General features: G+C 43.6%; 1 long non-coding RNA gene across 1 annotated transcript in view; it reads right to left on the bottom strand.

The window, feature by feature from the left end:
* The window catches only part of LOC128079206 (uncharacterized), a 127466-nt gene extending 104150 nt beyond the window's left edge, over positions 1-23316 (bottom strand). The window contains exon 1 of the long non-coding RNA XR_008206025.1: positions 22548-23316. This is a non-coding gene — a long non-coding RNA (uncharacterized LOC128079206). The remainder of the gene's footprint in view (positions 1-22547) is intronic.
* Between the last annotated feature and the right edge of the window lie 3666 nt (positions 23317-26982).

Below are 26982 nucleotides of genomic sequence, written 5' to 3'. Positions count from 1 at the left end.
GGAAAATCAGAAAACTACCCAAACCCACCTGGTTGACAATATTCAGTTGGAGCAAGAAATGGGCGACCTAACTTCCACAACTACTTGTACCTCCCTTTTAAGAGAACACCATTCCAGGGCACTGCACTCTTCTACCTCCTAGGAAGGCTGAGGTTTGTATTTTCAAAATCTGGTTTTCATTCTACATCTGTGTGACAGTTAAAGCCAACCATAGCCTATTTCACTGGGGGCTCCACATCTATAAAGGAAAGAAACAGAAGAAGGCAGAACTGCAAAGCAAACAAACAGACAAGGTGCAAACAGTACTTAAACACTCACAGAAACATGGAAAGATTCAAAGAACTCTTTGCAAGATGAGCTTCATGGTCCTACGTAGCAAATGAGTATCACAAAGACAATAACATTTTCCTGAGGTCTGCAGGTTAAGAGTATACCAAAAAAATCTTCAGACTAGTAAGATTTTGTATAGTCATTTAGAAGAGGAAAAATCCTTTTTAATCACCCACAGAAAAACTCCAAAATGAATAACTACCAGGATAATAAATCTGCCAGTGTAATCTCATTTCCATTAGCTTTATTAGCCGAAGAGATTGCTAGATCAAATTCAATCTTCCAGAAATAAATATACTATTATTTTTAACCTCATTTCCCAATTCTGTGAAGTCAGTGCTCTCAGACTGCTTGCTGCCTGTCCACCCTGATAGGTTTTGAGCCTGGTGTCCAGTATCAACTTAATGTAAAGAAGAAAGAAGCATATTTGGAGATGTTAAAGTCAGAGTTGGTTGGTGAACAAGCCATGAACACGGGGCACCCAAATGCCCCACTTGGAAAGACAGTAGCACTGCAATGCAACACCTGTTCACCTCTCCCCAAGGGAATGGACAGCACGGACCTGTGGGACTGGCCATCTGTGCTCGCACACCCAGGCGTTTTTCACTGCTCCAAGCTCGTGCTTCCTTTACCCAGTCACAACTAAGTAGATCACCCCTGAAACGGTGCCTTCTTCTACAATTGCTCTGCTTGTTATTCCAAACTGGCAAGCAATGACTTTGTTAGCTGATTTCAAGTAAGATCTTGTTTAAATGGCAAAGAGGATAGTTAAACATCTGCCAGAAAAATTGCTATGCAGTTTCCCATAAAACTCATTTGTTAATATTTTAATTCATGTTTAGCCTGCAGCCCTTTACTCCACACAATCATTACTTTTACTGCTAACATTAGTGTTCTCCAAAATCTAAAGCACAAGATAAACCTATGCATGTAAAATACTTTTGTACATTTTTATATGTTCTGCAGTGCAGTACACATAATAAAAGGTGATTTCTGCTTCCCCTCCTCCCTAGTGGACTTACTGCTCTAAAGAACCCCATCATCTGTTGAAAACACCTTATTTCCTACCTTTTTTTTGTTGGTTTTTTTGTTTGTTTGTTTGTTTTTAATCTGTCAGTACATAATGATGAGAAGACCAATGCCTCTCTGTAACACAGACAAATTGCAACCAACCTCAGTGCAGGAGGCCTATTCCTATGCAGTACTTCTGCTCCCAGAGGGGAAGATTTCTACTGCACTCCTGCTAACAAGAATTCTTGCCCTGCTGCCTGTTGCTGTTCTCCAGTAATGCACAAGTACTGTGCATCAGAGAGAACAGCTTCACAATGCAGAGAAATATGCAATGGGGAAGATGCAAATTCAGGCTAACAGCACTGAAAGTTATACAGCACTCCAGCATCTACTTACAGCAAATCCTGCAAGAATACATAAATGCTGCTTATTAATTTTAGTAGGAATAACTTAATAGTTAAACTAGTTTTGCACAGATCATTGTTATAATGAGGTAGTGAGAAAGGGAGGAGGGACAAAGCTCCCTTATGTACCTTCTGAAATTAACAATTTATCAGAATAACCATTACCTGACCATACCCAGCCCTGAGAAAAACTTGCTTTTCAAGCATTAGTGAATTAGGTTTTAATTCCTCATTATCACTGATGGAAATAATATGCGTGAACTGGTGCACACATAGATAATAAGGAACTTTGCACGTATCTCTGCCAGCTCCTTCCTCTGTGGAATTGCTTTGCTCCGTGCTGCATTAGCACCTGAGCAGCCTGCTGCTGAGCTGAGCTCTCTATCCTCCTTTAAATTAACAATTTCATGTATCATTACCTGGACTTAATTTATTCTTGGTCTTTGGCTTCTTAACAGAGAAAAAAAAGTTCAGTAACACAGAGTGCTGTTGTTGTCAAGGGATTATTCAATATATTTTTCCATTCCTATCTTGCAGCTTTTAAAAACACTCCTATTCTACTGTGCATTAAACCTGTGGATGTTTCTTATCACATCTACTTCTCATCTCATTCTATGTGAGACCCTCACAGTCAGATAAAGTCATCAGGTAAAGAGAAGCAATTCCTTTGCTTGATTAAGCACATGACTTAATGCTTCCAGCTGCATTAGGGGACAGTAGTGGGAGACAGGCTATCTCAGAGCCACACAAATCCCTGCAGCAGCACCATGAGGTTTGAATAATCAATTGCACATTCCAAGAGAGCTTGCCTGCAATAATAAAAATGTTTCTTGTGCCTTGTGAAGTAATAGGTAGGGTGACAGTAAAGATTTAAAAAAATCCTACAGCATCACTTTATTATTATTATTATTGCCAGGACTTGAGATGAGAAAACTGCAAATTTTTTGCAATGTGGATGTGAGACTGTTACTAAGATGTAGATGTGCTTAAGCTATTCCAAATACTAAGATGAGATACATTACCATTGGCTCTATCAAGGTGTGACTGAACAGAAAAGCATTCATTGCAGAGCAAACTCCCAGCTCTCTGGGACCTGAGATTATCCTGCCAAGGATGATCTCTTTTTACCAATTCAGTAAGGGCATCTTAAGTAAGCACGAGGTCTAAAGCAACGCTAATCTGCGAAGTGGTTGTTGTGTATTTAGAAGGGAGTTGCTCACCACACCAGGGAAGTATTTTGAAGTCCCAGACAGCAGCCCAGTTATGCCAAGGGAGGTACCTCAGCATGTGTTCCATGCTTTCCCAGAGCTTGAATAGGAGTTATTACAGCAATAATGCATACAGGCCACTGGCCCTTCTTCACAAGCCGTCTACCTTAGCAGCATATTAGTACAACTTCAGCTCGTGAGTTGCTCAGCTGAAGTGAGGTTTATAAATTTTGCAGGGGAGGAGATAGAGCAGTACATGCTGGCCAAGTCTCGTATGGCCTTTGCTTTTAAATCAATCACCTTTGTTCAGATCACAAATAAATGCAAGCTATTTTTGTCTAATGGTATCAGTAAGTATCTACATCCAAACTACTGTATGCGGTAGATGTCTCAGAAGAGGAAACAAGGATGGCTGAGAGAGAAACTGAACGATCCTCATTGTCAATATGAGCCACTTACGTGTCCCCATTAGATGGAGCATCCCCCATGCCCTCAGTATAGATGACTTCCAGCTCAGAAGCCATAGATAGTCAAACTTCAGTGTGACATAGCCAAGTGGTACTGCCAGCTATCCTGCCATGACATATAGGGGAACAAAATGTTACTCAGGTGAAATCTACAGCAGTGTTGATGTTATTTTTCTCCATTAAGTTTTCTGGAAAATTTTGAGCCATTTGTCCCAACAGCCAGCATGCTGATACAGCTAAAGAGCACTTCACAGAAGCTCTCCAAATTTGGAGCCACTCTCACACCAGACTTGGTAAGCTATCATCTGAAATTAAAACCCTTGTACCAACTTAGGCAGAAAAGCCTCCCAGAATAAACATCACAGCGGCTAATAAGAATGCAGAATGAAGTGCAAAATAATTAAACTCAATGTGTCAATGTAAACCTGACTGATTGCTGTAATCCTCTGATTAGTCACTCCCCCTGCTCTGAAGAGCATTAGCATGAGAGGGGAAGATAACCTTGATATTTCAGGATATCCTGAAGCTCTCTCTTTAGCAGTGTGGGTGAGGTGATCAGACCAAAAGTGAATTGCTCCAGCTAATTATCACAACCTGTTCTCCTCCTTCTGCTGATCAATCTGTAACAGTGGAAAACCAAAACAAGCAGCCAGCCTCCTCTTGAGTACCCATGTCTTCTTTTCTTCCTGTCTTTTGAGGACACATCTTTCACTCAGCTGGATGCTACACTAACTGACTCCACTTCTCCACTGCAGTTATTGTTTTCAAGATGCTAGAACTTTCAGCCTTTTCTTACTGCAGTTCAGCCATTTGACACGAGCACACCAATCTTACTGTTTGAGAAATTCATATATATAAAGTTCCCAAATAAGGGACACTTATACTCTGCAGCCCAGCCTCCAAGCCCCTTTCTCAGATACGTGGCTCTGGTCACCACAACCAAGTCTCACTTCCCAAGTAGATTAACTCTCCAGAATGTCTCCAATTACAGACACCAGCTCCACGCTTGTTGCAGCTTATTTTACCTCTGCAATTCTTGCAAACCAGTCGCTTTTCTTCTTATGATCACGTGTAATTGGAATACAAACTTCTGAATAACGAATGCTCAGAGAAGTTACTGCTCATGAAGCAGTTTATTTTCATGATAAAAATAAATCAACAAAGTGATACCTTAACAATAACAGAGAATTGGCTTCTGCAGATCATAGATGCAGAGAATGATGGAGGCTGCAGGAAATCTCCACACAGCCCTGCTCAGAGCAGGGCCAGCATCACCTCAGGGCATTCAGGGCCACAGCCAGTTAAGTTCTAAGTGTCTTCATTGACAGAGGCTGCAGGGCCTCTCTGGGTCCCTGCTGCAGTGTCTGGCCACCCTCACACTGCACAAGTTTTTCCTACCTAATCAGAACATCACTCAGTTCAAGGCTCCCTGCCCTCTGCTGTGCAACTCTGAAGAGTCCAGATCTTTTGTCTGCACTTTCCCCTTAGCTGACATAACATTTATTATTTGAATTATTTGCTGCTGTCCACATTACGTTCCATGCTTTTTAAAACCAGTCCTTATTTCCTTGTGCAGTTACTGGGCAGAATCAGTAAGAGCTGCTTCAATTACACAAATGACCTCTGTGCATGAAGATCCCTCTGGCAGTCTAGGCTGGGGAACTGAGACCCTGAGCCACAAACAGCCTTAACATGAAATCATACGTTAAACAAAGGAATGAACATTTTATTAGCTTACCTTTCCGTTTTGTTTTGAGAGGTTGAAAAATGAACAGCGAAAAACATCCTTCCTCTTACGAAAAAGAATTGATTGCTGTTAGCATGGATAAAGTACCCCTTGTTGTGTTACAAAGCCGTGGTCTGCTGAATTTGCAAAACCCTCTTCACAAAGAATATTTCACTGCTGGGACTATACTGCACAGCACTGTTTTTGGAAGGCTCTAGGGAGGTTTATCCACAGCCAAATAATCCCAAAGCAAGAATGTAAAGGGAGATTTCTTCCACGCTACTGATGGATTTGCAGATTTCAGTGACATAGCTGAGGCCATATTTATACCTTTAAAAACTTGCAATGACAAGACCAATATCAGGGTACAGACTGTGGCCGACCCAAAGACTCAACAGAGGTAATTTGCCAAGTCCCATATCTGCAACTTACTATTATCCTAGACTGTAAGTGCATGCAAACATAGAAACAAATTGCAATGAAACTGATAGATTTTATTTACTTTTGAGGAATAGAAGTTCCCCATCCACAGTGCAGAAGTTCCTGCTTCAAGCAAGTGATGCATTTGTTGGGAAGAAGTCAAGCACACATATCACTCCACAGCAAAGAAAAAACAAAACCATCTCTGCTGCCATCTTACAACTTCATTCTGATCTTAACCATGAGCTTTCTGCTCAGTTATTTATAACCTGTCTAACTGCAAAATGGTCAATATAGCATCTGACTAAGGAAAAATCATTCTTTTACAGGATCATGGAGTTCCAAGACCGGAACTGCAATTCTAGAGATGCTACACAAAGTGACAGCTAATTCCTGTTCCCAGAGCCTACAGGCAAGATAGTCGTCTTTATCTAATGATGTGAAGAATGAAATATCACCATCACCTCTTTACCAGCAGGAAAAAAAAAAAAACAAAAAACCACACACACACACAAAGATAAAGTGATTCAAGCACTTAAGATTGTGCTTTTACTTTTTGGAAGATTAAAAATTAAAAATGTGAATAAGGTCACAGAGAAAATCCGACTGACTCATGAACTGAGCTGAACTCCAGAGTTTCCCGAGTATTCAGCCCATGTTGTAACCACGGCCCTTGCTCTGATTTATTTTCCCAGACTTTCCCCTACTGTGCCCTAAAGATCCCACTAGACAATAATATCAGCTTGCTAAAAGACCCAGTCAAGGTTTCTTTTTGTTGTAAGAAATAGATCAGGTGAACACTTTCCTCAGAAAGCACACTGTTACAACTTCACATCCCACTGGCACCAGCCTGCAGCCCTGTGCACAGACCCATCAGGAACATGAGGGGAACTGCTCAGACAGCCAACACAATGATGAAGGGACCTACTGGCATCCTGCAGTGCTCCCAGGAAGCTCAGCTCACCTCAGAACCAAATGGAACGTAAGTAAAGCTCACCACTTCTTCAATTCCCTGAAAAGAACTGCAAAACCCTGTAGGAGGGGAGATGCGTAATGGCCCAGTGTGGGGAGAAAGGAGAAATTGGGGATGGGCTTCTTTCTCCACCACCCTGATGGGCAGCATTGAGCTAGCAGTAAGCAAATCATGTCTTGAGCAAAGAGCTTCTTGCAACAGAAAACGGCCCAAAAAGCAAGTCAACAGTGGGACAAAACCAACACTTCAGTGTTGTGGAGGAGCCCTGCACAGAGACAAGACTTCCCATTTGTCTTGATGGTTTCCTTCCAATGTATTTATTGCATACCTCCAATATCTGAAATTGGGCTGGGACTTGCACTCATCATCCTTCCCCACAGCCGCATGTGCTGAAGTGACACTGTGCAGCACACAGAACCTCACACAAATGAGAAAAAAGATGGGAGCGAATAAAAGGCCATTGCAATACAGAAGGATTAATAGAATTTCCTGTGCTATTCCCCTTGGACAGCCCTGAGAGCTCAGTCCTTCATCTCAACATATCGCCATAAATTTCAGTAAGTTTTTAAAAGAATAAAATACTCCTTTTCTGTTTGTTTGTTTGTTTTTCCACCTTCCCCACACTACTGGGATAAGATTATCTTATTCCAGTTGATTATATTCCTAATTAATTCAATGATAAGGAAAGAGAAAACCTGCTAAAGCTTGCCATTAAAACGAAAGGCTGCTTTAGCGCCATTACTGCCACCAACAGCTTGGCAGGGGTTAAGAATGAAGCCTCTTCACCACGTCTGTACTATTTAAAAGTTCAGCTGTTGATTCTAACAGTCTGTCAGATCTCAGCACAGTGCTCTTATGTAGCCATCTAAAATGGATAATGTGGGCTGAGGAAAACAGTAGACATTTTTTTCTTTTCTATTTGAGGTTTAGCTCCATGAAAAAAGTCCTTCTCTCCATGACTTTCATATATTCCTTTTATATGAGCTGTGCAGGCTGAGATGCTGACCCTGGACCAGCTCTCTGTAGCACAAGTTTTGCAGCAGTGCCTGACAAATTCTCACAGCAGCTTTCATAATTCACTATCAGCTAATACAACTTGATAAATCAATCCACAGGTCAACAGATTTCACTGCTCGCTGGTTTTGCAGACCCGATTAATTGAAAGATAAGGAGGAATTTATTACAGGACCTGCTAGAACACCGTTTGCAGGAGGAAATAAATTGTTTAAGTTTAAAGAGGAATAATTCTCAAGTACTTTTATATGTATACATTAATATAAATTATGTGTATATAGAGATGTAGGAATACACAGGCCCTTAGAGCTGCAGTGTGGGGCAGCAGTTGCTGGTGCTGCTCGGTGAGCTGCTGCCATCAGATCTGCAGCTGAGCCCTGTGTTCTGCAGCACAGCATAAAGCCTGCCGCAGTGCCAATTCTCTGCACCATGCAGGAGCAGATGGAAAGGTGTTTTCCTGTTAATTCACCTTTGAGAATAGCAGAGCTCTCCCTTGTGATCCAGCCGCAGCCTCACAGAAGTCCTGAGGAGCAGGTAGCAGCCAGCAGCAGTGCCACACAAAGTCACTGCGACTTTGAAGCTCTCAGGAACCCCCAGAGCCAGGAGGGAGATGAGTGGCAGAGCAGACAGCTTGCCCACAGAGACACCAGCAGGTCCCGTGTAGGGCTCACAGCACTGCAGGAACAAAGTGAGATCTGCTGCACTGTGAGCAGGTAGGCACCTGCTCAGCAAGGCTGCCACAATGCAGACAGAGTTTAGATACACACAGTTGCACTAGAAACAATCTATATTGTACAGAACACAACAGACATGATTTCCAGTCAATTATGCCACATTCTCTGCTATACCATCTCTGTTACAACTACCCATGCCTCATGCAATTCAGGCTCTTCTGATGCTGAGCAGAGCATCTCCCCATCCCCCTGCTTGCCCCAGCACCACTCATAACCCCCATCTCACCACCCTCTCCCTAATCATAGCTCAGGGAGCTTAGGGCACAATCAGTGCCAGGTTATTCTGGCTTTACCCATGGCCAGGTATGTGACAATACATGCACTCAGCACAGAACAGCACCGTATGAAAGCTGTGTTATAGCACCAAGGACACAGCTCTGAGTCATAGTGCACTTGACACCGTGATGCAGGCTAACATGCCATAGCATCCTCCACCTCTTTGCACATCAGGTTACTACCTGTGAAATACCACGATCATCCTTCGCTCCCAACTTTCGTCCTTCTCTGGTGCTGAAGCTTCTCTCACAGTATCTTCAGCTCTGGTGAATTTATGTTTAGTCTCATATTATCTCATACTCAGGATGTCAGGAAAAAATGGCTAAAAAAAGCAGTGACTGTAGTGACTTCCTGTGGGTGCAAGAAGACCCTCTGTTACCTGTGATTTCTGGCCTTTGCAGGCAGCTGGCCAGCACAGCACACCATGCAAAGCCTCCAGATGCTTTTCTATCCCAAATAACCGGAAATTCATGTTTGCTTTCGAGTGTTCTCAGGCAGCAGCTTTTCAGGAAGCAGCGGAACCCCTATTATTTATATAGATCTTATTATTTTACAAACTAGAACTCTACACCAGCGCTGTAATAAAGCGTTACCCAGGAGACCACTGAAAAACCTGAACAGAATCCTGTAATACACTGGGATGAAATACAAACACAAAAGGAAACAGACATTCAGATCACTGCAGTTATCCCTCAAAACTGAAGCAGCTGACGTGCCCTGTGCACTGCAAGCAGAGTGCTTTGCAGCAGGGCCAAGGCTCTATGGAAACAGCTTTTCCCTTTTCACCTGTCATTCTTGGTTACATTCTTTCTATTTTGTTTTCCCATGGATCTGATAAGCAGAAGGGTAAATACGCCCTGGTGGATTTGGCAATAGGAAACACAAGGGAATGAAGGAAATACTGAATAACCTTCATACAGAATACCCTTAGAAACTTGCATGGCTGCAGAACAGCTGACTGTGCAAAGGGAAAACTGAGCAATCAAGCAGTTGCCGTCATCAACACACACAAGCCTAACAGGGGTTTATGGAACCAAACCCCTCCTGAAACACCAGCATTCTGCTTTGCAAGAAGCAAAACCCAAAAGACCACAGCAAGTCAGTGCTGCAACCTGGCTGTCCACCGTGTTTCTTGGGCTGGATTTTGGTGTCAGTGTGAGCTGTGTTCCTGCACCTCCTGACAAGGTGGCTTCTTTATATTTAGGTATAGGCTGCTGGAATGCAGCTCTCAGGAGCTGCCGAAGGCTTGCCCTGCTCCTGCTGAGGCTCATTCCCCCACTAAAACCCTATGTGCTCCCTGAAGAATAAAAGTCCATGTCATTTGTGCTCTCACAGAGCGAGCTGCAGGATGAAGCTCATTAGCATTGAAACAGCAACAAGAATCAGGTTGCTCCAGTCCTTGCTATTGACATAGATGCTCAAACACATACAGAACAGAGCACTCTTGAAATCACTACAGTTAAGAGTAGGAGCTGCCACAGAAAGAAGGGAGCAATTTGCTGCAGCATCAGACCTGGACACGTTGTCCTGCAGTGCGAGTGGCAGCTGGGCTGCCCAAAGCTCCGCACCAGGAACAGTGCTGCCAGTTCAGGTACAGGGGCATTATCCAGGTTTGGGGATTTACAGCAGAATTTCCTGTATTAAACCAAGCTGGGAAAGCAGCTGCACCAGGAGCCCAAAGGCAGGGCCACCCACTCTTCCCAGATGGGCCTCACACTGTACACGAGCCAGGAGCCAGCAGCTCTGCTCACCAGCCAGGTCAAACCCATCCAGGAGCTCTCCCCAAGTTGGGGCCAGTTGAAGCTGCTGCCAACCACCAATGGGATTGCTATAATTTGAATTACAGTCTATTTTACAGTACTGCTAGGACTCAGACCTCTGGCTAGAATCCCTTCCGCTAGGAAAATCTCCCTAAATAAGCCTTTCTAAACAAGCAGGTTTGTATTACTTCTTAGCAAACACATGAGGAAAAGCTGCACAGGGAGGTGTCTGAATCAGTGGTACCAATCCATTAAGATAATTTGACAAATGTAATAAAATCAGATGACTACAGATGAAACTCAGCATACGCCAATACTTCCAAAAAAAATTTAAAAAATAAGTAGAGTATGTGGGACCTAAAGATCAGTTCATGTGAGTGGATGCTGGGCACGAATCTAGATGGGAGTGATATGGTATATAAATTGCTGTGTAAGAGAAGCTGGTGGCACCACTAGTGCATATCACTACCCTTGCCAGCCATTGAAAACTAAAATTTTCTAGATATTTTCAATAAACATTTTATAGAAAAATAGGTACCCAAATTATTTTAAAGCAAGTTTACCAACTGGCATGACACGATAAACGCAGAATTAGCCAGACTGCCTCTGTCCGTGATCCAACCCTATTCAGCACATCATTGCATTACCTGGAAAATACACAAAACCATTACTGATGCAATTTGTGCATGGCAACATGCCATGCCAGGAACAGTATTAATGACAGAAACAGATCTGGAAAGTCCAGTAATACCAATTTATTTGAACAAAGCACTCTCAGCAGCTGTAAGAGACACATCATCTATGTAAGAACCAAGTACACAGGTCTCTCCAGTAACACGGAAGACAGTATTTTGTCACCAGCAATTAAGAAAAGGAAATGAGAAGGTTTGCACAGAACCAGTCACACATACTCCTAATGTAGTGCTGATACTAAGAGGGTAAAAGCAATTCAGGGATATAAATAGGAGATTAAGCAGTAAATGCACGGCTGTGGTGTTTATTTCAATATCCAAGATACCATAACTAAATGCTGTGAGCAGTCTGGTAACTGTATTTCAAGAACAGTCTTGAAAATATATGAAGGATTAGACTAGATTCTGAAGTTATATGGACTCTGAAAAACTTGCTATACTAAGAGGCTTCCAAAGCTCAGTCTATGCAGCTCTCCCCAGTGGTGATAGGGATAATTCAGTCATAATTAGTTCATCCTTCCAAGAGGAGGAAACTCTGATATCACACAGCTCTTAGTCTGGTCAGAATGGATACAGCCCTGAAGTGGTAAATGAAATAAATATTTAAAAGCAGAGGGCAAGTAGCCATTGGGAGCACCATGCTGGACTATGATCAACTCTAAGAAGCTTAGGGAGAAGCAGGGTGATGTGCAGAGAAAAGGCTCTGCTCAAGCAGAAGTTCTGAGCCCTCCTTCTAGATGGACACCCACGTGAGGGAGGTGATCTTATTGAACAATAAAATCCTTGTCTTTTTATAGAGAGAGAGAGATAAAGAAAAATATATGTAAAAGGCAATTTTTGTCTGTGCCTATATGCATAACATCAGCGCTTGTTAATGTACGTCAGTGCTTACAGAGCATTGTTTTAAGATGAGCAAGACACAGCAGAGCTTTCCTCTAATAAACGCAACAGGAACAACGCCTGCAAGTGCTGTGCTCATCAGAGGAAGATGCCAGTGCTGCTGGCTGCTTGCATCAAAGCATCCCCATCCCACTAACCTCAGCCCTTCCATTAGTCAAACAGCCACCCAAGCCCCAACCTGTCACTCAGAAGTACTTGTGGAGGCAGCTGCTTTGCCTTCCTGAGCCACCTGCATAGAAGATGCTGGGGTCACTGCAGATTGCTTTAGAGAAACCCACAGTCACAAGACAAAGGCAACCTAACAAAGATCCAGCTGCAAGCAGAAATATTCTGCTTATTGGCAAGCTCACTGCAATCAGGTCATCGTGCACAAGTGGAGCACACAAGGACCCATCAAACCTTTATGCCTAATTATACAGAAATGAACTGCCACCTCCAGTCATGTCTGTTGTGCTTTTAAACTATCACGAGTTCTTTAAACCTATGCACTCACTAGCTATGGTGGGGCACGACACTTGGTCTGATTGTAAGGAAGAAAAAACAACGTGACAAAGCTGCAGAGCGATGAGGTAAGGTTACAAAGGGGGAGATGTCAGAACAGCAATTTTAATTTGAGTTTGGAATTCAACAGAAAGCTTTAAATAATAAAAAAAAAAACGCGTTCACACTGCAAAGGAATACACTGTTAGCACTAATGGGTGTTTGCAGCATGAGATATTTCCTTTTCCACGCAGATTTGTTACAATAAAAAAAAAGTGTTCATATAAGAATCTGTGTGCGTCAATAAAATAAGAGAGAAGTGAGAATAGATTAGGTTTAAAACAATCTCAGGGAAAAGAGAACTCATTTTCACTGAAGTTCCTCTATATCTTGCCCTCTTAAATCACGCAAAGAGCATCCATACAATCTCAGAAATCCTATTATCTCCTTCTTCTTGTCATAAATTCAGCAGTCTTTTTTGATAAATTACATTCTTCCCTATCACATTATTTCTTTACAAAAAATTACAAGTCCCAGTTCTTAATTGAAGCCCACACTAGAAATTGGAAATTTGTTGTATATATTTAAATCGGAATATACGTGTATGAAGCATAAATATATGACACTCATGTATAGATGGGATCATGCTGTGCCATTACTGAAACAGCACTATCATTTCTATAGCTCTTAAAGAGCCTATTGTAATCTGTGATTCATATGCTTTCAGGAGCTTGACTCCCAAAGCTCTATACCTCCTTCGTTTTTCTGGTTAAAATAGATCATCTATGTGATGAATTATTCTGAAACAGTTATTCTTGTGCGGATGCTCTCAGTCTGGAATTAAATACTTCATCATTTTGATTTAGCTTTATCCATATGCTTAAAACTCTAAACATTCCTTTCATTCCAGGTAAAGAAATGGAGAAATAACTGAACCTGTAAACCTAACTCCAGTCCACACAATGAATTAGAATCCCAACATTGGTGCTCAATTTCAGCCTCTCCGAGTCACTCCTGTGGCTCAGAGATGTCAAATGTTGATGCCAAACTTCAGCCTGTCACAGATGTCCCATGGTGCTACATTTAGGACCAGGGACCCATTGCAGTTCCTTCATCCCAGCACTTCCCAGCTACAGCCCCACGTCCCTGACTGCTGCTCCAGCTCCATGGATACTCTCAGCCACCAGCAAGAGCAGCCATGAGGGCTGTAGCATCTGCTTTAGTCCTATAACCAAAACACAGATTCATCATTTCTTTATTAACAGTGACTTTGGCAAGATTCAATCATATCCGGGTTTGGGCATCAGCAGTTCAGGAAGCAAAAGGAACTCGAACAGTCCAGGAAACACTGGCATGGAACCCACACAAAACAAGCGTTTGCATGCTTTGTTGCACGCTATAGACACAACTCACAAGGCTATAAAAGTGCACTTTGCATCCTCACCTGCCCCAAAGAGGCAGCAGAAGAGTCATGGCTGTAGGTAGGTCAGGCAGTGCTGGCAGAAACAGGCTGAGCAGTGCCAACAGCATTCCCACAGGAGATAAGCAGCCAACTCACCTCTCTTCCTCAGCCAGCAAAAATGAAAACCCAGCCAGGAGCTTTAGAGCCTCTTTATTTAAAAAATAAATAAAATGGAAATAAACTTTACGGTGACGTTAACTAAAACTTTCTAAAATAGAACTTCCATTAAAAAGGGAAGCTAAAAGCTGATATTTCTGCAGCTGCTGCATCCTCCACCATCCATGCACTTATCGCATCCTGAAAAACCCTCAAGAGGATCCACTGCCTCCCCCTGCTATAGCCCTGTGCCGTTTGCTCTATTTGAAAGAAAATGTAAGGATCTTTTTTGCAAAGGCAGACTTGCCAAGAGACCACTCTCCTAACAATCAAGAATAATTAGCACAAATTAAGACATAGTTTGCACGCAATAGTGCAAAGTCCTCCTTGTACAGACAACGCACACAAGAAAGGTCACAGGGATAGAAGGGAACACAGCACAGCAGAGCGAGGGCAGCCCTGAGCTGAACGCAAATGAAGAGCTTCAACAAACTGCCCAGGGATGCCTGCCACCTATGCAGTCAATTAATCTGGTACTTATGTGACATATTTTAAGCCACATCAGTGGGGAAAAATATATGTTTGACCTCGGAAATGTCAAGAACACAACAGGGCACTGAAAAATGATGCAGAGTTCTTAGGTAGCTGCAAACACCTTTTTCAAAAGTCACACAAACTGGTACTTGGAATTAATGTAGTTACATAGGAAATTGTTCTCACCTTAAGAGAGACTACAGAGGTATTTTCCTATCTTTTCATACAACAATTTGCAGTAAGCATTACCCTGCAGCACAGATGCAAGTCTCACCAGTAGCACTGTGCTATCTCACACGTGGCCTGGAGATTTTGAAGCTGATGACCACTATTATATCATTGCAATGTTTTCCTTCCCTTATTTTCACCAGAATAGAGGGGGGAGAAAGAGTCTGTGTTGAAAGTGATAACAATTCCACTTGGTTGCCTGTAATTTTCCTCAGTCCTGTTTCTTACTCGAGGGTGGCACAATCACAGAAAGCATTTGAATAAACTTGTTCTTCTGAATGGAAAAAAAAAAAAAAATCAGAAAGATCCTATCAGTAACACAAAGACAGCCTGACAGAAGGAATGGGGAGAGCGGGGAAAAAAATTAAAAAAATTAAAAGTAATTAAGGATACCTAATCCCTTAATGATATAATTTCTGCCTTTAAAGCACTTCTGGTAGACACCAGAAGCCTCAATAGAAAATCAGTGAGCACAAAGCGGGCTGCTGGGTCACAAAGGGGGTTTGCTATGGCAGATCACAGTCAGATGCTCCTTCCATGCAGCAGGGCTTTTGCTGGGATGTGGACATCTACCTCTGCTGCAGAAGCAGTGCAGGTTCAGTCCGCTCTGGCTTGTAACACTGTGAACCTCACCTGGAGCCCTGCCACCCTCTTGCTTGCTGCCAAAAGCTTGAAATTCTTCTTCTTGCCACGTCAGCTGCATCTCTGCAGTGCCTGGTTATTTCTGGTGCTCTGTGACAGCACGCCCAGGTCACCTCTTACTCACTCCCCAATTGCTCTGCACCAGGATAGCTCCTTCAAGTTACTCACATCCTGCGTGAGCAACCCCGTGTCCCATCCAGTCACACCTCCCAGCCCGTGTGACAGGTGACAACCTGCTCAGACCACACCATCACTCTTCTGCTGGCATCCCTGCAAGGCAGTCAGTCCTGGGAAATGGGGGTGCAGCAAGCAAAGATGAGACTTAAAGACTTTCCAAAATCAGCATCAAGCAACTCTGAAGAAAGAGCGTGGAGTTTACCACCAGCTGTGGTTTTCAGAGTCACCACTAATTCTTGGAGCACTGAGCAACACAGCTGAGGATTTCTTTACAAGGAGAGTAGTTAGGCCCTGGAACGGGCTGCCCAGGGAGGTTGTGGATGCCTCGTCCTTGGACGTGTTCAAGGCCAGGTTGGACGGGGTCCTGGGCAACCTGATCTGAATGTGTGTGTTTGGTGGCCCTGCTAGGCAGGGGGGTTGGAACTACATGATCCTTGAGGTCCCTTCCAACCTGGATGATTCTGTGATTCTGTGATTTGAGCTGCAAGTAAAAACATTACCCAAAAGGAGCACATCATGGGAAGGGCCAACAGACAGGGTCAGAAAGGATGGGGATGGGGGTGCAGGCAGGATGGCTATCTACATGTAGTCATGTAAAGTTGGGTTTTTTTGTCATATAATCAGATACAAGTAGCAGGAAAAGTAGGTTAAATATTAAAGCATTATGTCATTTTATTTAAGTCTCCCAATTAACACAACACTACATCCTCTTTTGTCTTACCAGTAATGGACCTCAAGGGCAGGGGTTTAAAGGACAGGGCAACAACTGTACAAAATCCTATCCCAGAGCTCTCATTAGCTCCAAACAAGTGATGGACACTGATGCAAACACAAAACAATGTCAACATGGGTTTTGCAAGCTAAACCAGTGCAAATTAGCATGAAGCAGCTGCACACAACAACAGCCTCACTAGTGGCACAGAAATTAGTCAAGGAGAACTTCAGGAAACAGAGGCAGGCACACAGACAGTCACATCAGGGGTGAGTAAGGCAGAAGGAAGGAGCTGATACAAGCTGGAAGAGGACTGGGTGAGTTGTGCTCATGTCACATCCGCCCCACATGCAGCATGTGCAGCCACTCAGGGGCAGAACCATAAGTGGATGAATGTGGGCACTGGGCACTGGACTGACAAACTCATTGCTCCCCTGGTAGTTTCTATCCTGCAAAGAAACGCCCACTGAAAATATCTAAGTATACTGGAGCTCCTGTGGGAAGATCTTAGGGCCTGGTGAAAACCACGAGTTACCAGTGGGCACAGAGAGCTCAGTTAGAGCAGGCACAGAAGACTTGCAGTGAAACATCTCAACTAAATATTTCCAGACACCATTTCCAGTACTGATATCTTCAATTAGAAGCATTCTTTCTCCAGGCAAAGGTCAGCAACAGAGTTGCACCATATTCAGCAAACGCTCATTTCAGTGCTCAGTCTCTCCTCAGCCAGTTTCCCTTTCAGGCTACTATCCTAGTAGCACTATTTTCTGCAGTATACCATTGTAATGCTGTAACACAATGGAAAGCACAGCAATGACAGCAGAGTAGCAAGGTCCTAGGCTGCAACAAGTGACAACATGCTCAAATACAACAGCCATAGGCAAAGAAACAAAGGAAAGCAGCTGCTTACCTTCAGAAGGCCTCTGGTACACAGGGATCTCCAGTGAGATACCCTCACCTCTATTGCCAGCCCTTAAATGAGGTCTGGAAAGGAGTGGATCCTGGCTACAGCCCTTCTGCTCACTCAGCTGCATTGAATGCACCTGAGCTCCCCTGGGTTGGCCCTGCCTTCCTGCCAGGTGCTCAATCACAGCTTCAAGCCATGACTTAGCATTTCAGCCACAACTATTATGTACACAGTACATCTTCGGCTATTTTTCTAAGCCCCTGTCCTTGCTCACAAGCGTTTGAAGGCTGTGCTGTGTGATGTGGGGAGGAGAATGAACAAACTTGGCTGAGCCCAATATTCTCTATCAGAAAGTTTCAGGAGAACAGCCTGCAAGGACAAGAAATAGGTGTGTGAACAATGGAAATTGTTCTTTAAGGAAGAGATAAGCAGGTCCACTGTGAGGCGGCTGTCTGAAATCTACAGCATGTATCAGGAAAATGGTAAGGGACAAGGCTCCTGATCCAGAAGAAAAGACTTGTTGGTTTTTTCCCTAAGTTCACAGAGCTCATAAACAGTAACAAAAATTCCAGTGATGTCACTTCTTCCCCCTCCTCTACCCTCCCCTTCCTTTCCTGCCCATTCATGTAACTACAGTCCAATGAAATTTAAAGTAAAGATAAAAGTAAAGATGCAGGCTCTCTGCTGTGATTGCAGAAACTTTGCTCTCCAACTGATCTGCAAAAGGCAGTCTTTTCAGACTGCAGAGTGCCACCTAGATGATGGAAAGAGGATTTGCTGAGAGTCAGCCAACTGAAGGTAATAAATCCTTTGGGGATGCATCGCAGAATGCCTACAAGATGCTTTTCAGAACAGATCTTTGCAGACTGCAGATGTTTTGTGGCAAGGTTTGAGTTTTTTTTCCATACTAAAATACTCCTGTGACTGAATGAACAATGCTTTCAAACAGCTTGCATGATGAAACGAGAACCCTTTTAGTTCAGCATTCGAATATTTATGCATCCACAAAGAGAAATATTTTACTCTCTTCTTTTTTTCTAAGTCTTCAAGGGTTCACCTATTTCAGACAGGCACTGAATCAGGACCATCCTGAGGCTGGAATTCCAGACAGACCTTCATTAAAGGAAGCACATAGATTGGCACAACTGAACTCTAATGAGGTTCTGCAAGTTAATAAGTCTTTTGCACATGTGCAAATATTTGCAAATGAAGAGATATAGAAGGAATGACCTCTACAAGCAGTTGAAGACAAGCTAGACATTGCCTATCTCATGAATGGAAAAAATATATAGCAGATGTACCAGATGAGTCAGAACACATAGAGCCCTCTCTTAACACCCACAGCTGAACTCTCTTACTGTCCCCAGGTGACCACCATGCCCTTGAAACAAACAGGAGCATATTGAGAGTGATGAAATGATGAATACTTACTGAGTAAGTAAGTATTGGCTGAGCAAAGGATGCCTCCTAGTTTAGGTGAGCCTGAGCTCAAGGTGATGCCACAAAGATCAGCGAGGCTTGTGGGTCCATGTCAAAACTCAGCCGGACATTCATCGTTTAAACTGAACAGCAATGAAATAGCCAAACAATGCCTCCCATAAAGAGAACACATTTAGAAGTCAGGCTGCTCCAGAAGGACAATTATTTTGGACCATCATTACAGCCTTTCTTCTCTGCTGTCTGCATACCTTCATGTAGTGCAGGAACAAATTTCAAAACAACTTGGAAGAGAAATGAACAGGCTTCTGCCACCTAAGCCTTGTTTCCCATTCCTCTGCCACACTTTGATGGAACCAAGAGGCAGGATCTAGGTTCAAAACACACTCTCCTTTGATTGATGAGTAGCTGAAGGAATGGACTGGCATTAGTTCAGTGTCAGACCTCCTTGGAAGCTTCAGGCCGGGTTAGAGGGCTATCCCAGTTCATAATTACATTGACATGAAAACCAAATAGAACTTGTTCTTTTCTGACACTACAGGCCCATTACTTGTGCAGAGCAGAAGACCGAGAGTTGAAAATTAAGAAATTATGGAAATTATGGAAAAAGAGGACTGTGCCCAGTGTTTTGACTCAGGGCAGGGAGCCCTTCACCAGCACCACCAGTGGAGCTGTCAGACAGTGGGACAGCAGCCAGAGGGACACAGCATGGCCAAGCACTCCCTGCCTGCTGGTTAGGGACCATGTGCTAATTGGCCTGCAGTACATTGATCGTTAATGCTGTGGAGTAGGAAGGAAATTCAGTGTTTTGTAGTTCCTGGTGGTTGAAGGGTGGAGGAGAAGCAGAAGATGTTGCCTTGCAGGGTGAAAGACTGCACACCTTTACAACCTGAAGAGAAACAGTGATAGCCTGAAGTTCTCTTGAAAAACGTGAATGTCACCTTAGCTTTTGTACTAAATGCTTAATGTAGGTGCTAACTAGAGATGATCTAAGGCAGTTTTTAAAAAAACAGACTCACAGGAGCCATACCAATAGACATCCACAGATGAATTTGCAAGCATGAAATAGAAAAGGGCAAATTCTCAGCTGGTGCAAGTTAGCCCCAACCTTTTTCTTTCCCTACCTCCAGAGAGAGAAAGACAAGAAAATCAGTTCATTCACTCCCTTATTTTAGGCTCTTTCCTTATATTAGGAACGTGAGATGAAGACTGTATGCACTGAGATGCAATAAATCAAACCTTGGGTCTTGTTCTGGATGAGCGATGCGACTGCAGAGTGTGGCTGCAGCATGGTGCTGAGCCCTGCACGACTGCTGGAGTGCCAGTGCCCTCTCCTGTTCAGCGTGCACCAGCTCTCCCTGCTCATTTCACAGCATGCTTGCATATGTTCAGAGGCTGGTGGGAAATATTCCCAATCACAGCCTGACATCCTGCTACAGAGTAATAAAAAGCAGCTAAAGGAAACACGAGAATGCAGCAGAACTTACTAAGGCACTGCATCCTTTCCATCACAGTCCTGAAAAATTAACATTTGCGTTGGGCCATTTCAGAAGAAATAATTCTCAAACTATCTAATTCCATTGAGCACAGCAGGCTTGGATCTTCTTTCCAAAGCACATCTGCAATGACATTTGGTTATACTTTTTGTGGCTGTAATTTCAATTTCCAGCCACCGCCAAGTATATTCATAAAACTATGATTCAGGAGGAAACCAAAGCAAAGGGAAGTGTGCTGGCAGGCCTGAAGTCAGGGTGGCTTTATACCTTAATCCCTTGACAGTCTTTCAGACTTTTCACATCATTCCTTAGTGACAACAGCACAGACTCATCCTCAGTTCACCACAGTAGCAAAAGCAGTGACGATGCTGCAAAAATGTTTCCCTAACCTCATGTGTCAGCTATCCCGAGATTTCTCATGGGTTGCTCTGATGAAGCTACTTTCAGGTCTAATATTATCATTCATGCTAAAGCAGCGGAGGGAATCAAAAGAACAAGCAGCAAACCAGTTCTATATTGAAAGAAGGGATTATTCCCAAAGACGAGGCTCCTCAATGCCTTAGGATGGACAAAAATTAGAGCAGGTGAAAGACCAGAACTGTAACTGACACGTCAGAAAGAATGTAGTTCTGTACCATCACTGCCTGGAGTCATGTGATAATGGCTATAAATGTAGAAATTTCAGATGCTAGGCTATTACAATAAGCAATTTCTAACTCCTATGCTTAGAGAGAAACACTTGGGAGTGTGATACTTAATGGCTCAAAACTCAGAAGATGAATATAAAGAACCCCAAGCTCCCCAAAATGTACTCAGCTAAGTGCTTCAGCAGTGTCTGACATCTAGAGCACATTAGCAGCCTTATTATGCAAACCAAGCAGTGAAGATACTCCCATCCGGTAGGATTTTCAGGTTACCCACCGTACTTCTATCCTCAGAGGTTACTGTTTCTTTCACATCACAGTCAATGCTACATCAAAATAATCCCAGGTTTTCCAGTAGCAGGGGCTGCATCCAGTTGATGGCTAAGGAAGGGAGGGATGCAGTGTAAAACTGCTGCATGTTCATTGACTGAAACTAATGGAAGAAATGCAGAGACTATCTCATTTGCACAGACAAAACACTGTCAGTAGAAACATTTCAAATTAACTCACTTTCTCTAGGTTTTCTGAGTAGATAGTGGATTTCTTTCATTACTGTGTGAAAAAGGAACAGCAATCAGTACCTCTCCCTTTCCATCACCTCTGCACCTCTCATTAACAAAGAAGTAGTTTTGTTTTGCTTCCATCAATCTAAAAATACATGCAAATCATTAGCCAAGCTAACGAACACGATACTAATAACCTGAAAACATTGATAGCAAAAAACATGCAAGATAAGCAACATGAACATGTTTAGCACATTTCACCTTTAGCAAGCTTGCAAGCAGACTTGTGCATGAGACAGGAGCGACCTGAGGCACTGCAGCAGCACAGGGCTTTGGTGATACCACTGCCACCAGCACAGTGGGAAATCATCCCATGGCTGTTGCTGTAGGCTGTAGCTGCTGGAAATCACACCCTTCTCCTGGGGATGCTCTGTCTTCTAAACCTAAATTGCTGCCAGTAGAGCAGTTGACCAATCCAAGCATAGGGCTCAGGTGAGCTGGTGGATGTGTTTCACCCTTTTAAAGTGGCCTTTGTGCCATTCTCGTGGCTTTAGTCTTATTCTGACCATCTCAGCAACAACCAGGAATGGACAGTGCGAGAACAAAGCCTTTAGAATCAGAAATGTGAGGGCTAGAAGGGACCTCTGGAAATTCTCTGGTCCAATTGAATTAGTGACGGGCAACCATAAATAGGATATTAATGTTAAATACTCTTATTTATATTTCCCCTCTGCTATAACACACACAATTAACAGAGTGAGCCAAAAGTTCATACCAAAATGTTTCCCAGTACATCGGCAGCAATATTTCTATATATTCTCCCTGTCTTTAGAAGTTACAGCAACCTGTATTAAATTAATTCTGCTTTGTACTCTGCCACTTAGAAGTAACAGAGCTGCTCTGCTATCAGATGTCAAATTTCTTGCCACTTTCTTTCTATAAACCTATTTACAGGCAGTGTCTTTTGCCAGTGGTGGCGTGGACTGGAGTTCACAGCCCGCGGAGAAGCAGAGCTCCTCTTAGGAAACAGGAGGACATCACACCAAGTGAATTTAGGTTTAGAAAAAGGTGTTTGCATATTATAATCAGGGTTGGACGGAGTCCAAAATGAGTCATGAAGGAATGGCTGTGGATGTAACTGTAAACACCAATAGACCTACAATACTCCTCTTTGGAAAAGACCATCAACAGACCACTATATTCAGTCTAAGGATGCTAGAAATATGTACAAGCGGGAAATAATGCCACAGGTCTCTGACAAAAATTAATTCTAAAATAAAATAGTAAGGGAAAGTTGTATGTCAAGGAGCCTACCTGTACTGATGAACTGAAGTCTATTTCTGTTTCTTCTATTAAAAACCCAAAGTCTGGGATCTTCTGGACTGAAATGAGAGCAGCTGAACTTGGAGCTTCCTTGAGCTGGTTCGTGTCCTGTAAGAGCAGGCATCATCTGTAGGGTACCAGCCAGGGCATAACCCAGGGCATTGATGGAGCCATCCTCTCAGGATGTAATGAGGACTGAAAATGGGCATTAAAGGTGAGCACATCCCCTGCAGCTGAGACAAACTGCAGCTCCACATCAGCCAGCACAAAGCACATTCAGAGCACTGTTGACAATGTCTACAAAAAACTCCTTTTTCTTGAAATTCTTCCCCACAACTCTCCTTAAAACCAGAGGAGGCTGATGACAATGTCATTTGCTGTTGTACATAAACAGTATTTAACCAATGGACTTTAGAATCATCTATAGCACAAAATTTCTCTCCTGAAATTTCCACTTACAGCTCATGTCTGTGCCTAACAAGCTGCTTCTCCCAATGAAATCACTGCTGACACTTTCCTTCCACCTGCCTCAGGAACATGGTTTTCAGCCATTCCACAGGTTCATGTGCTCAGAACAGCTTTAGGCAATGGTTGTCCCACTGAAAAAGCATCTGCACTCAGCTCAGAAGAGGGATGTGGCTGGGCTATGGCATCACAACCACAGGGAGAACTCCATCCTTCGTGTTCCCTCTTCAGAGAGCCTCTTCAGCAAAGCGCTCGCTTTTTTTCTCATTAACAGCCAGAGAGCATCGCTTCAAGGTGTAACTCTACAGACTGTATAAATAAAAACACAATGCATAACATTTATTTGTGAAATCAATGATGCATTCATACCAGACTTGTCTGCCTTAGTGTTTAAAGTAACTGAAAGCAGGAAGTATTTAATTACTCTCCAGCAGATTTCAGTCTGTAATACTTAATAATTATCTCCAATAACTACGTCTACATTAAGAAATACGGACAAAAAGGTTAAGTTCAAAGCATGTTGAAATCAATACTGCATTTACAGAATTCCTTTGAGATAACTCTTAAGAAAAAAACATACAATAAGAAGCGCCAGCTTGACATTCCTCCTACAACAGAATCACCCGCCTACGAGTACTGCAGGACTCCAAGAAGTGTTGCAGAGAGGGGAAAGACCTCCAACGAGAACCCTTGAAAATGGGAGAAACTTCCACAACTACAAAGCATAAATTCTGCCACATAATTCTGTGGCCAAGGGAAAAACATGGCACTAAAAATTAAGGAAACTATGAACTGGAAAACTTTTTGGTGAGCAGATTCTTTTCCTTTTTTTTTTCAGAGGAAATATTTTCTTTCAACTTCTTATCATTCTGAACACTGCTTGAAATCACTTCAGAAGTATTTTTCAAGTAAATTTTCAGGGAAAAAAAATATGCAGAGCAGCCCAAGTCACCCCACCTAGGCAAGAGTCCTGCACGCACAGGGAGATCCAGGATTACAGGATCCTCCTCCTTACTATCCTCTCACTTGGGTAAAACTGGCTCATTGGTGGCTTCCACTTGATGAAGTTGTTTAAACTTTTGGAGAGCTTAGTGGCTGGGACAGAGAAGAGCAAAGCCACTGATAGGGCTGTCCACAACACTCAACTCCAAACCACTCTCAGCCAGGTATGGAAGCACTAACAGGAGGATACAAGGGGGAAGGGATGTGCAGGAATAGAAAGTAGATTGACAGCAAATGTGTGGCATGTCCTTTGTTTTATTACTGCCATAAATGGTTAAAAATAAATGGCAGTTTAAAAATACATACTTGCTTTTCCAGGACGGAAACAATTCCCATTCCAAAGTACACTTTTGCAGAAGTCATTACTTCAGTGAGGAAGATCACAGCAATATAACTGTAGAAGAGTTACAATAGGTACTGCAGCTATCAGGTGCTGATTTCATCTGTACCAGTGGATCATAAAACAGCCCTGGGCCACTCTTCATCTGGCTCTGATTGAGAAAGCCAGCTAGGAAGAATTTAAGACTATCTGTAAGTTCATTTAACCAGGAATTTGAGCTTAGGGTAAAATACCAGCTGGATTTACTGAGGTCTTTAACTCGTACACCAAGGCAAGCTGAGGGCAAACATACAAAGCTTTAGTAACTTCAACAGTCTCAAGTTTAAAGCAAAAAAGTGAGGGGCTCTTTTGTTGGGCTTTACAAACATAAAGTCTGTGAAAAGCATTCTGGAAAACAATTTCAGTCACACCTGAACTGGAACCGAACAAAAAAAATTCCTTTTCTTTGATGTCCTTGATGTGGGGTGGGAGCCATTAGTGCAGATTCCAAGTAGAGCATTTCAGGCTGAACTGAACATCTGTTCCCAAATCATGCTCCCAACCCATGCAGAAACTGGTCTGCAGCCAGGCTTTGGCTCAAGTTTTCCCTAAGTATGTGTAAAAAACTTCCTGGATCTACAGGAAAAAGAAGAAAAACAAAAAAACAAGGGGGGGGGGGGGGGGCGGGGGGGAGAGGAGGGGGAGACATGCCTGTTTCACACAAAAGCAAACTAAATAACTTTGTAACACACAAAAGCAAACTAAAGAACTTCGTAAGGTGAACAGACCTGTCCCGGAGCCGCTTAGCAGAACTCTGTTCATGCCACGAGGGCCTCAGATCAAACCTGCTGTCTTCCACCAAACACCACCAGCTGCACAGGTACTTGTGCAAACAACTGCCTGAGTACATGTAGAGGACAACTTGAGCACGGTGCTCGCTCCACAGCCACCAGCAGAGCCAAGAACCAGTTCCTCACCCCTCCAACACCACGCAAACCCCCGAGCCACAACACGCTGCCCTTTTCCAGCGGTGCCATTTTGCGAGCCCTCCTCGATGGGCGTGCGCGTGACCCCCAAGCCCTGCCGTGCCCCGCGATACCCCCACCCTGCACAGAGGGTAAACGCTCTGTAAAACCCTATGGAAAGTATGTGGAAAATGCGGATGCCGGTGTGTCTGAGCAGCGGTCTTTGCAGGCTCGCACCCTAGATGGCAGCACAATTCAAAGAATGCGCCTCAGCTCCCGTCCGGGCTGTTCCGCCATCCGTCTGCCATGCAAATCCTGCCTGAACGCCTCGATCTTTAACAACAAAAAGCCCGAGCAAAAGGTGCGAGCCGAGGTATTTCTTAGAGCTTGGCACAAATGAGAGCTGTGACGACGCTGCTGGGCTGCGCACACGGGCAGCTCTGCAGGTGCAGCGCGCTGAGGGAGCAGCCGCTCCATCAGCCACGGCAACGGCCGTAAACAGGCGGGAAGGCATCGCCATGGCGTAACGAGGCGGGTAAACCTCCGGGTGCAGAGAGAATAAAGCTCAAGGGGGTCCCGTCTTTTTTACCTGCCGAGGGAAAAGATGCTCGCTGCAGGGAAAGCTGCCACGTGCAAGGAAGGAGCTCGGCAGAACACCCTGCATGCAACCCACAGGGGTGCGGAACGGGAACGGTGCTCTGCCTGCTTGCTCTCCCATAAAGCAGGCAGCCGCTTCCTCCAGGCGTTACCCCTCTCCTCCGGAACGGGGCGATGGTGCCCGCTCACTCACATCGGACGTTTCTTCTCCCTTGCCGTTCGCTCCGCTCCTCAGCCTCTGCAGATCCTGCGCTGCTATGAGGGATCACAGCCGTGCCTCGTCCATGGAATATTATTTCTGCAGGCCTGGGGCCTCGTAGAAGAAAAGCATGCAGTTTATTCCACTTCCATTCTGAAGGAGCATTAATATTTTAGCACCAACGCATACTGACTTTCCCCATCTTGCACTTCTTGGTCTTGTCCTGTACAGAAGCAAAGTTCAAAGGAAAAAAGGGGATAGCAAAGAACATCATGTAATTCGCAATACATTTATGAAGTTTCATTACATGAAATGGAAAGCGTGGTTATTTGATCCCTGCAGCAGAGGGATAAAACATCACTCTGGCAGATACTGGAAACAACACATCCACGAAAAAACAAACAAACAAACAAACAAAAAAGACAAACAAACAAACAAAAAAACTGAGAAGGGATAACAGTTGCAAAAGCAGGCAAAGAAATGGCATCACCCTGCTGTGGCAAAGGCACAAGCCAAAGCCCTGCCCAGTTGGGCAGTACCACTGCCTGTGAACTACATGGATGACATCTTCCACTTCACAGCAGTTGAGCTGGAAGCACATCAATAGAGGGATGTATGCACAAGATAGGAGAATTTGAAGCTCTGAGTTACGAGATGCAAACCAGCACAGGGAGAGACAACTGGCACAGCCGTGATGATGGAGATAATGTTTCTCTGGGAAAATCAAATAAAATGAAAAGCACTGTCTTGGCCATATCATCCTGTATTTTACAGCTGTCTTAAAAGGGTTAACTTTGAGTTGGATATGCAAGAGTTATTTTTGTATAATAGTGTTCTGATTATGGAGATTACAACAACACGATTTATTTGAAAGATTGA

This window comes from Tympanuchus pallidicinctus, unplaced genomic scaffold, assembly GCF_026119805.1.
Source record: "Tympanuchus pallidicinctus isolate F22 unplaced genomic scaffold, pur_lepc_1.0 scaffold18, whole genome shotgun sequence".
NCBI classification, from domain to species: Eukaryota; Metazoa; Chordata; class Aves; order Galliformes; family Phasianidae; genus Tympanuchus; species Tympanuchus pallidicinctus.
Note: the sequence above shows the minus strand (reverse complement) of the source record. Positions and strands in the feature narration are given on the sequence as shown.